The following is a 15,140-nucleotide window of genomic DNA, read 5'->3' on the forward strand; positions in this document are numbered from 1 at the left end:
TAATCCTCATTTGCCAGCTCCAAGAAGTTTCCTCCAGGCTCAGGACCAGCAGCCCGTTTTCAGTCTAGGGAGATACAGAATTGCTTGGATTTTCGAAAAAGACGGGAGAACCCCGCTGGAGGCTTGGGGGAGAGCTGGAGTTCAGAACAAACCCCACTGCCTTAGGAGGGCATGGGAAAAGCGGGCATGGGTTTTTTCTCTGTCCCTGTCTCTGTCCCTCCCTCTGTCTCTCTGTCTCTGTCTGTGTCTCTTTCTCTCTCTAACACATACATATACCTGCACACCAGCACACACATGCACTCCTGCTCCCATACACACAGGCTAACTCGAATACACACACACACACACACACACACACACACACACACACACACACACACACACACACACACACACACACACACACACACACACACACAGGACACTGGGAGCCTGCAATAGTATGTGTGCCCTTTAAGTTGCTCGAAGCAAGCCTCCCACATGATGATGGGCAGGGAAAGCCTACCGAAGGTGCAGAAGCTGTTAGGTCCCTGGCACAAGGGCTGAGAGGTGGTGGGTGAGCCCAGGAGTAGGCAGGAGGGGACATGTGGCAATGCAGCCAAAGCCCAAGAGCTGCCTAGGTGCACATGTGGGCAGCCAGCCGCTTTCTCGTGTGGTGAGTGTTAGAGTGGTTGGCAAGTGTGGCTAGGGGGCATGGAGCTGGATTACACTGGGTGATGGACTGTTTGGCAGTGGTTTGTCCCTGCCAAGGCAGTACAGGGTCTGCAGTGGGAGCTATTGCTTTGTGGGGCTGGCAGAGACAGCCCTGCATGACTTTGTCCAAGCGCGGCCCAGTGTGAGTGTGATGTGTGGGCTAGATGTCCTTGGAGGAATGGACACACATCCACACTCACCCGGGTGACTGACCAACGCCTGCGCCTGATGGTCCGGGTGTACGTGACGTTGGTCCAGCGGGTGTTGTCCTGGCCTAGGTCCCGTGAGGAGGCCTGCAAAGACAGGGGAGGCCACAGGGTCAGCAAGAAGCGTGAAGGTGAGGATGGGAGGGAGGCAGGGACGTGGTGTGTGGCCGCTGTTGGGGCTGTTTGTGGCTGGGTGGAAGTCTTAGGGACCCGGCCCTCCCTGGACAGCAGTGAGCCCCATGATCTTGCAGGGTTGATGGCTCTTAGGCACTGGCAGGAGCGGGGCAAATGAGAGGAGGGTGGGGACAGCTCAGGAATGTTTCCCTCCTAGACACCCGTGGCAAGGTGCCAAGAGAGAGGGCTCTGGTTCTGACAGGCCCCTGTGCGTTATCAGTCATCCCTGTGCAGACCCCATGGAGGCCCACTGCTGCCCAGGCCTGAGCACAGTCACACCCGGGCCTGGGCAGAAGAGGAAGGACTTGGAGTTGATCAGGGCACTCACGGTGTTAGTCGCAGGCTGGCTGTGGCGAACCTCCCCGGGGCTGAGCAGAGGAAGCGGCGCCTTGGTGGAAGAGAAGCTGTCAGAGCTGTGGCCCTGATAGTCTGGACCAGCCCATGAGCGGTGAACCTCCCCCGGACTGAGTGGAGGCAGTGGTTCATCCGTGGAATTGAGGCTATCAGAGCTGTGGCCCCAACTGTCTGGCCCGGCCCATGGGACAGCCATGTGGTCTCCACGGGGCAGGGCATCCTCTGGGCTCAGGGTACTCACAGTGGTGGGCTGGCCTCGCCGAACCTCTCCAGGACTGAGCAGCGGTGCCGCGGTCATGGGTAGCCCGACAGAGCCCAGGCCTGGTCCGTGACGATCGGCCCGTACGTGGGCCATGGGGCGTTCAGGGCCCGACACATCCCGTGGGCTGTGTGATACGCGTGAACGCCGCCTGCCAAATACTCTTGTTGGCGTGGCGTGTGATCTGGCCCACTGTCTCAGGCGCTGCGGAGCGCTCTGAGCACGAGGAGCCTCGTGGCCACGTTCGGGGTGGTGGCCACGTTCAGGGTGTCTCCCACGGCCTCTAAGCCATGGACAACAGCAGCTAAACATAGTCGCCTTTCCCTCTGTGCAAGAGAAGGCAAGAAGATGCCGTCTCCTCAGTCGAGGGCAACTGGGGTTCTGAGTTCTGTGGCTGTTGGTCACCAAGGAAGTGAGGTCACGTGACATCACAGGCCCTCCCCCACCCCCCCACTCAGCGATGCCCAGTCCCCATTGACCTCACCAACCCATAGGCCCCACGCCCTCTGACCTCTTGACCCTTTACGGCCTTTTGCCTTCATGAGCACACAGTCACGGTGGGAGTCTGGGGGTTGAGGGGCGCGTGACCACCCTTCCCACCTGGCAGGCCGGTGTGCACCCAGGAGACCAAACAAGCTTTCCACTCCACATCTCCCTGGGAATCTGAAGGACCCTATACAAGGGGACATTGTGTTTCTACTCTAATTCTGATTTTTTTTTTTGAGGGGGGTTCCTGTCGTGGGGCCTGATCTCTGGGCCTGGGCGCTGTCCCTCAGCTCTTCAGCTCAAGGCTAGCGCTCTACCACTTGAGCCACAGTGCCACTTCCGGCTTTTTTGCCTTTTTGGTTATGTGGTGCTGAGGAATTGAACCCAGGGCCTCATGTCCTTTGGATCAACGGGCTCTCCTTTTCTCTTTGCCCCTCATGGATCCCTGAACAAGACAGCTGCTGGTAGGCCTTTTGTGTGCTTCGGGCCCAAGGAATGGCGTTCCCAACATGTACCCTCCAGGGAAGTTCTCCCCACATTGGACCAGACAGCGGCTGGAGTAGGCCCTTCTTTGTGTGTGCACTCCTCTGCACTCCTGTCCTCTGAAAGTCCATGCCACCCTGGGAGGATTGCTAGGCTTTCTCTTTTGTTTGGTGAGTTCTGTTCTGCCTTTCAATTCCTGTTGGGACACAGAGACTTGTGACTTGAATCAGAGCCTATTAGAACTACTAAGAATACTAGGTCTACTAGCACTACTACTATAACTATTATTATTATTATTATTATTATTCCTCCTGCTACTACTACTATTACTACTACTACTACTACTACTACTACTACTACTACTACTAGGAGGGCAGATAAGGAGCCACCAGGGAGGTAAGGAATGAAGACAAGGGCAGATTGACAAGTCCCTTGGCTGCCATGAAGCAGCAGCAGAGGAGTGGGGAGGTCCAGTTAAGGGGAGTGGTTGAGGAATGTGCTTCCTAGTAGACAGTGCCAACTGCTTGGCCACCTGGGAAACCACTGGAAGCCACGGAGTGGAACGCTCTTTGTTTGTTTCATGAGAGGACCTTGTGTGCCTTTTGATCTTTTTCAATAAACTTTAATAAATAAGAGTAGATAAACAGGGGGTCTAGGTACTGAAGGGAGATGATTAGTGATAACCAGGGCAGGTAGGGGTGTGGCAAGGGCTGCTCCAGGTGAAGGCTTCATTGTGGCGTGGTGTGAAGAGGCCTTTGGCTGCTTGTTTGTGGTGAAGGCATTGGTCATGCTGGCTTTGGTCTGGCCAGTGGCACTGGCGGAGCGCAGTCAGCAGATGTTAGCACAGCTGGGCTGGAGCTGGCCCCGCAGCTGCAAGAGGAGCAGAGCAGGTATAGAGCCCATGGTGGTGTCGGGACACAGCCCTGCCTGCTGCCTTGCAGACCGAGCTCTGCCCCCTGAGGCGGCCCAAGGTGGATGGAGGTCCCTAAGGCATCCAACAACGGATGGTTCTGGGTCTTTCCCAGATGTCGGGCCTCCTCTCCAGATCTGGCCCCCATATACAACACACTGTCCTGTGCCCTTGTACAAGCCTGAGTTGCATGTGACTGTGGGAGTGCACTTGCATGCATGCACGCTCGCTCAGGCACCTGGGCTCATGGGTGTAAGTAGGACAGGCTATCCCTTCCTTGGAAGGAACAGCTCCGGGGCCAGTGTCCCTCACCTGCAGCCTCTGCATCAGTAGCCTCCAGATGATGCAACCAGAAGGGGAGGTTGGGAGTTGGCATCTCCATAGGAGAGAACAATATATCCGGGTGAAGCCAGGCCTTGCCACCATGTGGTGGGGCAATGTAGTCAATGTGGTGCAGGTCTGAAAAGAGAGGAAGAATGGTCAGGAGGCCAGCAAGAAGCTTAAGGAGGGAAAGAAGGGAGGCAGGGAGGAAGACAAGGGCATGACAAGTGGCCACTGTTGAGGCTGGGTGTGGCCCCCTGGAAACGTTGGGCCCTAGCATCTCCCCAGACAGCACCAAGCCCCACGCCTTGCAGGGCTGCTGGCTGGGCAGTTAGTGAGTAAGTGTGCCACAAGGTTTGTAGGAGGAGAGGTGATGGTGAGGCCAGGATTGCCTCCGAGTCTAGAGAGAGGGTTCTGGGTCTGGGGAGTCCTCCCGCCTGCCCCTGGGGAAGGAGGACGAGGGCACAGTAGGTGACTCACAGGCCTTGGCTGGTCAGGGCGAACCACCACAGGGCTATGCAATGGCAGCGACAGCTGCATGCACGAGCACCCTGTGGTACAGCTCCCTATGGGCATCAGGAGCCCATCCTTCCGTCTACACGGACTGTGGCTGTGGAACCAGTTCCGGCTCAGCAAACCGAGGTAGGGGTGACAGTCAGCCACCAAGCACCTGGAGGAAACGGCAGTCAAAGAGGCCACAGCAGACTGAGGGTCCTGGCAGTTCTTGCTCCACACCCACCCTCCCAGCTGCCCGGGTGAGAGCCTGGATGAGCTGTGGCTTGCCCGTGGCAGCCAGTGCCTTGCAGGATGAGGCTCACCTGGTCACAGGCAGGGCCTCTTGACTGGAGCACAGTGCCTCCCTTGGTCCCAAAGATCCCTGGCTGTGCAGAGGGGCCGGTGCCCGGTATTCAATGCCCTGCAAAGACGGTGTCATCATGCACATTTGCCATAGGTTGTACAAATCCTCTCTGCTCCAGACCAGCATAATGTTTTCAGCCTGGGGAGACCGCAGAGTTGTTTGGTTTTTCAAAGAAGCTATAATCAACCTGCTCGAGGCTTGGGGGTGGGCTAGAACTCAGAACAAACTCCCTGCCGTAGGAAGGCGTGGGAAAGGCAGGCATGTGTTCCCTCTCTCTGTCTCTATCTCTGTTTGTCTGTCTCTGTCGCTGTCTCTCTGTCTCAGTCTCTGTCTTTGTCTCGCTCTCTCTCTCTCTCTCTCTCTCTCTCTTTCTCTGTCTTTCGAACACATACACCCACACCCAGCACACACATGTTCTCCCACTCGCACACCACTAGTCTAGCTGGAATCCACACATACACAAACACACACACACACACACACACACACACACACACACACACACACACACACACACACACACTCACACCGGGAGCCTGCAGCTGTAAGTGAGCACTTTGAGTTTGCTTAAAGTGAGCCTCCAGCCTGATGATGAATGGTGAAAGCACACAGAAAGTGCAGAAGCTGTTAGGTCCCTGGCACAAGGGCTGAGAAGCAGTGGGTGAACCCAGGACCAGACAGGAGGGGAAATGTGACAATTGGGCCAAAGCCCAAGAGCTACATAGGTTCACATTTGGGCAGCGAGCCGCTTTCACGTGTGGTGAGTGTCAGAGTTGTGGGTAGGTGTGGTGTGGCTAGAGGGCATGGAGATGGGGGCCTGGATTACATTGGGTGCTGAACTGTTTGGCAGCAGTGTCCCTACCAAGGAAGTGCTGGGGCTGGAGGGTGACACATGACTCTGTCCAAGCCCAGCCCAGTGTGAGTGTGTTGTGTGGGTTGGATGTCCTTGGAGGAACCAACACGCATCAACACTCATCCACATGATTGACAAAGCCAGGACCTGACAGTGATGCTGTATGTGATGGAGGTCCAGCTGCGGTTGTCCTGAATCATGTCCTGTATGCAGGTCTGCAAAGACAGGGATGGCCAGCAAGAAGCCAGCAAGAAGCATGAAGGTGAAAGTGGGAGGGAGAGAGGGACATGGTGTATGGCCAATGTTGGGGCTGTTTATGGCTGTTTATGGAAGCTTTAGGGGCTAGGCACTTCCTGGACAGCAGCGGGCCCCATGGACCGGCAGGGCTGATGCCTGGCCAGTGAGTGTGCCAGTGTGTCCCAGGGCTTGCAGGAGGAGAGGTGATGGTGTGGCCAGAATTGCCTCCTAGAGAGAGGGTTCTGGGTCTGTGTAGACTGTCTGCCTGCCCCCAAAGGAGGAAGGATGAGGGGCCCAGTCCGGGACTCACCGGCTTTGGCTGGTCAGGGCTGATCAATGGCAGCAGCTGCATCAGAGACCATTCTCTGGGAGAGCTCCCGATGGGCATTTGCAGCCCACATTGGCATCCATCTGGCCTGGGGCTAAGGCTCAGCAGCACCCAGCCAGCCACCGAGCACCTGAGGAAAAGGCAAAGGGGCCACAGCACAGTGAAGGTCCTCCAGTGCTTGCTACACACCCACCCTCCCGCCTGCCCAGGAAAGAGTCTCGCTGAGCTGTGGCTTGCCCATGGCAGCCAGAGCCTTGCAGGATGATGCTCACCTGGTCACACTCACAGCCTCTAGCCTGGAGCACAGTGCTTCCATGGGGGCCAAGGAGCCGCGGCTTTGCAGAAACCCAGGTGTTGGGTCCACAACCCCCTGGGAAGAAGTAATCCTCATTTGCCAGCTCCAAGAAGTTTCCTCCAGGCTCAGGACCAGCAGCCCGTTTTCAGTCTAGGGAGATACAGAATTGCTTGGATTTTCGAAAAAGACGGGAGAACCCCGCTGGAGGCTTGGGGGAGAGCTGGAGCTCAGAACAAAACCCACTGCCTTAGGAGGGCATGGGAAAAGCGAGCATGGGTTTTTTCTCTGTCCCTGTCCCTGTCCCTCCCTCTGTCTCTCTGTCTCTGTCTGTGTCTCTTTCTCTCTCTAACACATATACCTGCACACCAGCACACACATGCACTCCTGCTCCCATACACACAGGCTAACTCGAATACACACACACACACACACACACACACACACACACACACACACACACACACACACACACACACACACACACACACACACACACACACAGGACACTGGGAGCCTGCAATAGTATGTGTGCCCTTTAAGTTGCTCGAAGCAAGCCTCCCACATGATGATGGGCAGGGAAAGCCTACCGAAGGTGCAGAAGCTGTTAGGTCCCTGGCACAAGGGCTGAGAGGTGGTGGGTGAGCCCAGGAGTAGGCAGGAGGGGACATGTGGCAATGCAGCCAAAGCCCAAGAGCTGCCTAGGTGCACATGTGGGCAGCCAGCCGCTTTCTCGTGTGGTGAGTGTTAGAGTGGTTGGCAAGTGTGGCTAGGGGGCATGGAGCTGGATTACACTGGGTGATGGACTGTTTGGCAGTGGTTTGTCCCTGCCAAGGCAGTACAGGGTCTGCAGTGGGAGCTATTGCTTTGTGGGGCTGGCAGAGACAGCCCTGCATGACTTTGTCCAAGCGCGGCCCAGTGTGAGTGTGATGTGTGGGCTAGATGTCCTTGGAGGAATGGACACACATCCACACTCACCCGGGTGACTGACCAACGCCTGCGCCTGATGGTCCGGGTGTACGTGACGTTGGTCCAGCGGGTGTTGTCCTGGCCTAGGTCCCGTGAGGAGGCCTGCAAAGACAGGGGAGGCCACAGGGTCAGCAAGAAGCGTGAAGGTGAGGATGGGAGGGAGGCAGGGACGTGGTGTGTGGCCGCTGTTGGGGCTGTTTGTGGCTGGGTGGAAGTCTTAGGGACCCGGCCCTCCCTGGACAGCAGTGAGCCCCATGATCTTGCAGGGTTGATGGCTCTTAGGCACTGGCAGGAGCGGGGCAAATGAGAGGAGGGTGGGGACAGCTCAGGAATGTTTCCCTCCTAGACACCCGTGGCAAGGTGCCAAGAGAGAGGGCTCTGGTTCTGACAGGCCCCTGTGCGTTATCAGTCATCCCTGTGCAGACCCCATGGAGGCCCACTGCTGCCCAGGCCTGAGCACAGTCACACCCGGGCCTGGGCAGAAGAGGAAGGACTTGGAGTTGATCAGGGCACTCACGGTGTTAGTCGCAGGCTGGCTGTGGCGAACCTCCCCGGGGCTGAGCAGAGGAAGCGGCGCCTTGGTGGAAGAGAAGCTGTCAGAGCTGTGGCCCTGATAGTCTGGACCAGCCCATGAGCGGTGAACCTCCCCCGGACTGAGTGGAGGCAGTGGTTCATCCGTGGAATTGAGGCTATCAGAGCTGTGGCCCCAACTGTCTGGCCCGGCCCATGGGACAGCCATGTGGTCTCCACGGGGCAGGGCATCCTCTGGGCTCAGGGTACTCACAGTGGTGGGCTGGCCTCGCCGAACCTCTCCAGGACTGAGCAGCGGTGCCGCGGTCATGGGTAGCCCGACAGAGCCCAGGCCTGGTCCGTGACGATCGGCCCGTACGTGGGCCATGGGGCGTTCAGGGCCCGACACATCCCGTGGGCTGTGTGATACGCGTGAACGCCGCCTGCCAAATACTCTTGTTGGCGTGGCGTGTGATCTGGCCCACTGTCTCAGGCGCTGCGGAGCGCTCTGAGCACGAGGAGCCTCGTGGCCACGTTCGGGGTGGTGGCCACGTTCAGGGTGTCTCCCACGGCCTCTAAGCCATGGACAACAGCAGCTAAACATAGTCGCCTTTCCCTCTGTGCAAGAGAAGGCAAGAAGATGCCGTCTCCTCAGTCGAGGGCAACTGGGGTTCTGAGTTCTGTGGCTGTTGGTCACCAAGGAAGTGAGGTCACGTGACATCACAGGCCCTCCCCCACCCCCCCACTCAGCAATGCCCAGTCCCCATTGACCTCACCAACCCATAGGCCCCACGCCCTCTGACCTCTTGACCCTTTACGGCCTTTTGCTTTCATGAGCACACAGTTAGTATTGCAAGTGGCTGCATGCAGTCCTGTTTTGCAGGGTCAGGCAGACAGACACAAGGCCAGATCTTTGGAAGTGTTACTGTTTTGCATTGTTCTCTTAGATTTTCCCATCATCCCGGGTTCCTGGGAAGGATTGTCTTACCTCTGGGTCTCCTTCAGTTCTTCCTTCACTGTTTTATGTAAGTTCAAAGCCAAGCTGCTTTGGAGATGGGGGAAGGAGGAGCTGAGCCTCAGGTTCCCTTTCCTGTCTTTTGCAGTCCTCAGAGGTGGCTCATTTGATCCAAAGCGATTTATCAGAACTTTTGCTCAGATGTAAAGACAAAAAAAGAGCCAGAATGAAACATATTTTTTCTTATAAGGCAACCTGGCTTTTCAGTTAAATTAAATAGCAAGACTTTAATTAATTGCCAAGAACCCTTTGGAACAGACACCACAGATTCTAAATCACTCTTGGATTTGGAAAGGTCTTTAGTGAGGACTCCTGGTCCTGGGCATGCAGATTTCCATGTGTGAAGGAAGAGAATCCCTCTGCTGCCCAGTCTGTGGAAAAGTTTTCAGAACCACAGAGAAAACAGAGTTTGTATTTCCTCCCTTTAGTAATAACGAGACTGAGTGATTGCTTGCCTGCCTACTTGTCTTCACTCAAGGCTGTGTGTTTCCATATCTTTGTACAGTTACCCAGAGAGGCCACAATGCATAGAGCAATGATGGAGTAATTGGAAAATGTCCATCCCTGTGGTATTTGCTAGTTGCATTATTATTTTTTTCTCCTGATATTGAGGCTAGAAATTGGGGTCTAGACTCTGTCCTGGAGCTTTTTTGCCAAGTGGTAATGCTCTACCTCTTGAGCCACACCTTCACTACCAGCTTTTTGGTGGTTAATTGGAGATGAGAGGTCTCAGAGAATTTCCTGTCCAGGCTGGTTTTGGACCATGATCATTAGATCTCAGCCTCCTGAGTAGCTAGGATTATGGGCACCCCACCATTCCTAGTTTCTGATTGACACTGAGGTTTGAAAAGCAAGGAGAGTTCTGGGGAAGGCCATTGCTCCAACCTCAGCACAATTAGGGATGCTGAGGAGGAAACAAAGATGATCATACAAAGATGTTTCAGAAGGAATTGATCTGATCTGATTTGATTTGAATGGGAAAACGGGGGCCCTGCAACTCCCAAGTGTCAAGGTAGGGACTCTCTCTGCTCTTGTGTGGCTTTATGCACAGCCCTGTGGGTTTCTGAGCTCCCACACACAGACAATTGGGCTGCTTCCTCTGAATCCTTCTACTGTTGAATAGTCAGTCTATCATCCCTGGGACCCAGAGCAAAGAAGTCTCCTAGAACAAAGGGCAGTCACTTAGTTCCCTTTCCAGTTGGCTCTGTGTCAGGAAATGACACCACTGGAAAATGATTCAGCCCCGCAGCCAGATTGGCAAGAGCTCACAGTCCTTTTAAAGGAACCATCGTTCCTTCAGGAAAACAGACAGGAAGCATCAAACAGAGGAATTCTTTGTCATCTGTGCTCCCTGCTCCCCACAGCCACCTGTAAGGTCGTGTGTGTGTGTGTGTGTGTGTGTGTGTGTGTGTGTGTGTGTGTGTGTGTGTGTGTGTGTGTGTGTGTGTGTGTGTGTGTTTTCTATTTTATTTTAATTTTGTACTGATAATGGGGCTTAAACTCAGGGCCTTGTGCTCTTGCTTGGATTTTATTTTTCTTTTTGGCTAAGGCTAACATTTTCTAGTTACTGAAGTCACACCTCCACTTGGAACAGAGATCATCAACTATCAGCCTCTTGAGTAGCTAGGATTATAGTGATGAGCACCCAATTTTATACGACTTTAAATGTACACAAGATGTACAAAAGTCGAATTGTAATATTCATTCTCTTTATAACTTGCTTTTTTTGTACCTACCAAAAGTTCTATCTGATTAAATATTCCTACCATTGTTTTTATTACCTGTGGATGGTTTACAGCTGTGTATGACTACACTTGTTTATGATCACAGCCATGTATCTTTACAGCTTTACTGACATACAAGGGATTCACAATATAATAATTGGAAGGATATAGACACTGTAATTAGCCATGACCTTATTATAGGACATTTTATATTGTTATTTTTTGAAAGATTTTCTAATCTGCCTTTTCAGCACTATAACTATCTTTTTTGTTGTCGTTGTTAGTCATGGGGCTTGGGCACTGTCCCTGAACTTCTTTTGCTCAAGGCTAATACTCTACCACTTAAGCCACATTACCACTTCCAGCCTTTTCTGTGTATGTGGTACAGAGGAATTGAGCCCAGGGCTTCATGAATGCTAGGCAAGCACTGTACCACTGAGCCACATTCCCAACCCTCTAATCTGCTTTAACTAAAAGCTAGTGACTCATAGAATTATTTTGAAAAATGGATTGCTTACTCAGAAGGATATACATTTTAAAACTTAAAAAACAAACCAAAAAACATTAAGCTAGACAGGTGCGAGTGGCACATGCCTGTAATCTTACTAACTCAGGAGGCTGGGATCTGAGGATCATAGTGCAAAGCCTTCCTGGGCAGGAAAGTCTGTAAGACTCTTATCTCCAGTTTACCATCAAAAAGTTGGAAGTGGAGCTGAGACTCAAGTGGTAGAAAACTAGCCCTGGGCACAAAAGCTCAGGGATGCTACAGGCCCTGAGTTTAAGTCCTTGGACACACACACACACACGCACACACACACGCACACACACACACACACACACACATCACATCCACACACATATAAAGGATACAAGACAGTATATATTAGTGCTTATTTCTATTGATACTGATTTTTAAAAAGAGTCTCAGATTAAACTTTTATTATTCCAGTTGTCTTTCACACCAGGTATGTGTGAAAACTACCTTCATTCCCATGCATTGAACTTTGGTGTGCCCTGGTGTCTTGGCCCTTACCTTTGAGAATGGGATTGGAGCCAAGTGTATATTCTTTGAGTACCAAATTTTATCTCTGACCTTGAGTTAGGCCTGGCACAGGCAGGAGGGATGGGGGGTGGGGGGAATGGAGAGGGGGAGAGAACCCCAAGATGTGTGTGACAGTAGGCTTGGCTTTGGTTGGCACTTTTTTGCGAGCCACTGTCAGTGTTCATGGAAATCACTGTTTCTCAGAGGATGCATCTGTTCTGGGAGGTCCAGGATGGGTTAAGTGGCTCTGTCTACTATTTAGCAGCAAAGCCTGACTCACCCGGCAGGTGTTGCATTTCTTAAAGAGGCCATGACCAGCGCCAGCAAACCCCAGACTGAGCCAGAAGATGCTTCTGTGGTCCTGTGTTCTGCCCTAGCTGTGAGGTTGCAGCATCTTTCTAGCTCCCTCTGCTGGGGTGCTAGTATGCTAGGGGTAAAGCATGGGGTAGTCCTGATTGGAGTTGCCCCTCTCTGCCTCTCGGGGGCCCAGCCAGGAATTTCCATCACAGAGGCCCAAGAGGCCAGCCTAGGCAGGCTTTGTCTAAGTCCCCAGAAAATCCCTTTATAGGGCAACCCCTCCCTGGCTAACCTTTGCTGTTGAAAGAGGAACAGTGACATTCATTCCTCAGGCTGGAGCAAGACATTTTTGACCTCTGGGAAACCTTAGCCTTTCTACCAGCTGCAGATTTTCTGCTCACATTTCTTTGTTTTCTTAAAAACATAAACTGTACTTGGAAAGAGACAGAAAGAGGAAGAGGGAACACATGCCACAACAGAACTTTTTCTGAAGTCACAGCAAGGATGTAGGGTTTGGGAATGTGGGAAAACATGTTATTGGGGGAGGGGGAGAGGTGAAAATCCCGGAGTGATTCTTGGTGTCTAAAACAAAGAATTGAATGGCACATGTTGCATGGACATGCCCACATGTGTGCGGTGCACACAAACACACATAAGTAAAAGTTGCAGAGCAAGGAAGAATGTAATACAGAAAACACAGCATTGAGGGAAATAGCAAGCAGGCTTGTATTCTGTGCTCCTTTAAGAGGAAACATGTGCTTAGCTTTCCAGGATTTGGAGAGTGTCGGGAGTTCTCTGTATGTACAGTGGGCTGATCTTAGGGAAATGAGCAACAGTGACTCACCACACTGGTCGATGGGATCTGCGCATGCACACAGCTGTCATCCCATAGTTTTAAGCACATGTATAAGATGCAGGGCATGTGCAAGAAGCCCTGCATAGGAGTTTGTTGGGCAAAGGTGAGGCTAAGGATGCACAAGGATCTGCTGTGAGGTGGCTTCATCTTGGTTGGAACTGGCCAAAGGTTTCCCTACCACTAGGAAAAATCCCAGCTATTAACTGAGCACTAATCACCCTCAAGATTAAACTGCCGTAGTAGGGGCTTGGAAAGAGGTAGGAGTGGGGCATGACTAGAGAGGGTGTTGGTTTCAGCGTTCTTTCCCTAGGCTTGCCTGCCCACAGTCAGGTGGTTTGCTGTCTGCACTGGTCTCCAGAGGACATGAACACATAGGACCCCATGGATGCTCTGGTCTCAAGCCAGAGCATATCTTTGTAATCCTGGCTTGATATTATGTGTAGAAACTTCCGTTTCCACACCTAAGGAAAATTCACAGGAACAGAGTGGGGAACCTCAAGGTGTCTTTCACCTGCAGATTCCACTCAAGTTTTCATTCACAGGATGGTGTTCTACCACTTGAGGCATGCCTCTAGTCCCCACTCAAGTTGTACAAGTTGTCCTGGGTGCATCTTATGGTCTAACTCCCCCCAATAGTTCAGTCTCCCAGTCTGAAACTCTTTCATAGTTGTTTCTTTCTTGGATGACTTGGACATTTTTTTAAGACCCTAAGTTAGCAGTTTAGTAGATTATTTGTCTGTCTATCTGTCTGTCTGCCTGTCTGTCTGTCTGTCTGCCTGCATGCCTGCCTGTCTGTCTGTCCGTCTGTCTGTCTATCTGTTTGTCTGTCTGTCTATTTGGTGACAATTGTGGGGTTTGAACTCAGGGCCTGGATGCTATCCTTGAACTTTATTTAATCTTTTGTTCAAGGCTAGCTCTTTTCCACTTTAGCCACAGTGCCATTTCTGAGTGGCTTTGGCCCATATTCCTCATATCTCAGCCTCCTGAGTATCTAGGATTACAGGCATGAGCCATTGGTGCCGGGCAAGTAGAATATCTTTCAAGTGGGTTTATTAAAAGATAATTTGTTAAAGATTATTTCCAGAGAAAATACAGATACACATATGAACATGTGTTAAAAGAATTTAGCTATTTGAAATGAGAGAACTAGGCAGAAGTTATAATAGTTTCAAGAAAAAAATCAAAAGACTATAAGTTATATATGGAGGAAAGAAGATGGAGGTGAATTGCAATTGGAGGCCAAACTGGTTTTCTATCATCAGGCAGAAGCCAATTAAATCACTTTCAGAGGGGATGGATAGAGCCAGGGATTGATTCCTTCCTTCCTTCCTTCCTTCCTTCCTTCCTTCCTTCCTTCCTTCCTTCCTTCCTTCCTTCCTTCCTCCCTCCCTTCCTTCCTTCCTTCCTTCCTTCCTTCCTTCCTTCCTTCCTTCCTTCCTTCTTTCCTTCCTTCCTTCCTTCCTTCCTTCCTTTCCTTCCTTTCCTTTCTTTCCTTCCTTTCCTTCCTTTCCTTTTTTCCATTGTCTATCCATCATTTATTTGCCCATCCATCTGTTCATCCATCCACCATCCATTCTTTTATTTCCCTCCCTCCCTCCCTTCCTCTCTGACTTCCTTCCTTCCTCCCTTCCTCCCTTCCTCCCTTCCTCCCTTCCATCTTCTGCCTGCTTGCCTGCCTGACTGCCATCTACCTACCTATACATTGTAAAACGGCTCAAAGACAGTGGGACTAGAATCTGATGACCCAGGATGGTATGTTACAGATACTGCAGTTTTGCCATTGAAACATACACATCTTCCTACTGGTTTGTATCATTTTCTCATAACTGGACCCATATTATATCTTTGGCTAGACTTTCACTAGTACCTGTGGGTTCAGATTATTTCTCTTCCACTATGTCCTATTTGTGGCACATAAGTACAACAGGTATTTTAGCAAACTGCAGGGCCTTCTCTTACAAGACCAAGACAGTCAGCTGGCATATTACAAGAGAAAGCTACTCAGTCATTGTTTTAAGTCCTGTTCCTTTGGACTTCTTATTACCCATGGGGGTTTCTCCTCATCAACCATGAACCCAGATTGGTTCAAATAGAGCTACTTGTAAGTAAATGTGATGGCTGGTGTAAGTAATTAGTTTGTTCCTTGTGTTTTTGTTGCTTCGTATCATGATTTAATGCCCATTTATCCCTTTGAATGATGTATTGAAATGCACTGAGTGGCTGAGGAGCAGTTTGGCCCTCCTGGTTCTAATCCTGAGTTTTCTTCCAGATA

At 51.8% G+C, this 15,140-nt stretch overlaps 1 protein-coding gene across 1 annotated transcript in view; it reads left to right on the forward strand.

Annotated features, from left to right (window-relative positions):
• LOC138822033 (uncharacterized) overlaps positions 1 to 15,140 on the forward strand; it is a 146,475-nt gene that overhangs the window by 59,724 nt on the left and 71,611 nt on the right. The gene's annotated exons all lie outside the window — the stretch shown is intronic.

Source organism: Dipodomys merriami, unplaced genomic scaffold (assembly GCF_024711535.1).
Source record: "Dipodomys merriami isolate MVZ:Mamm:240054 unplaced genomic scaffold, mDipMer1.0.p SCAF_98, whole genome shotgun sequence".
Classification (NCBI taxonomy): domain Eukaryota; kingdom Metazoa; phylum Chordata; class Mammalia; order Rodentia; family Heteromyidae; genus Dipodomys; species Dipodomys merriami.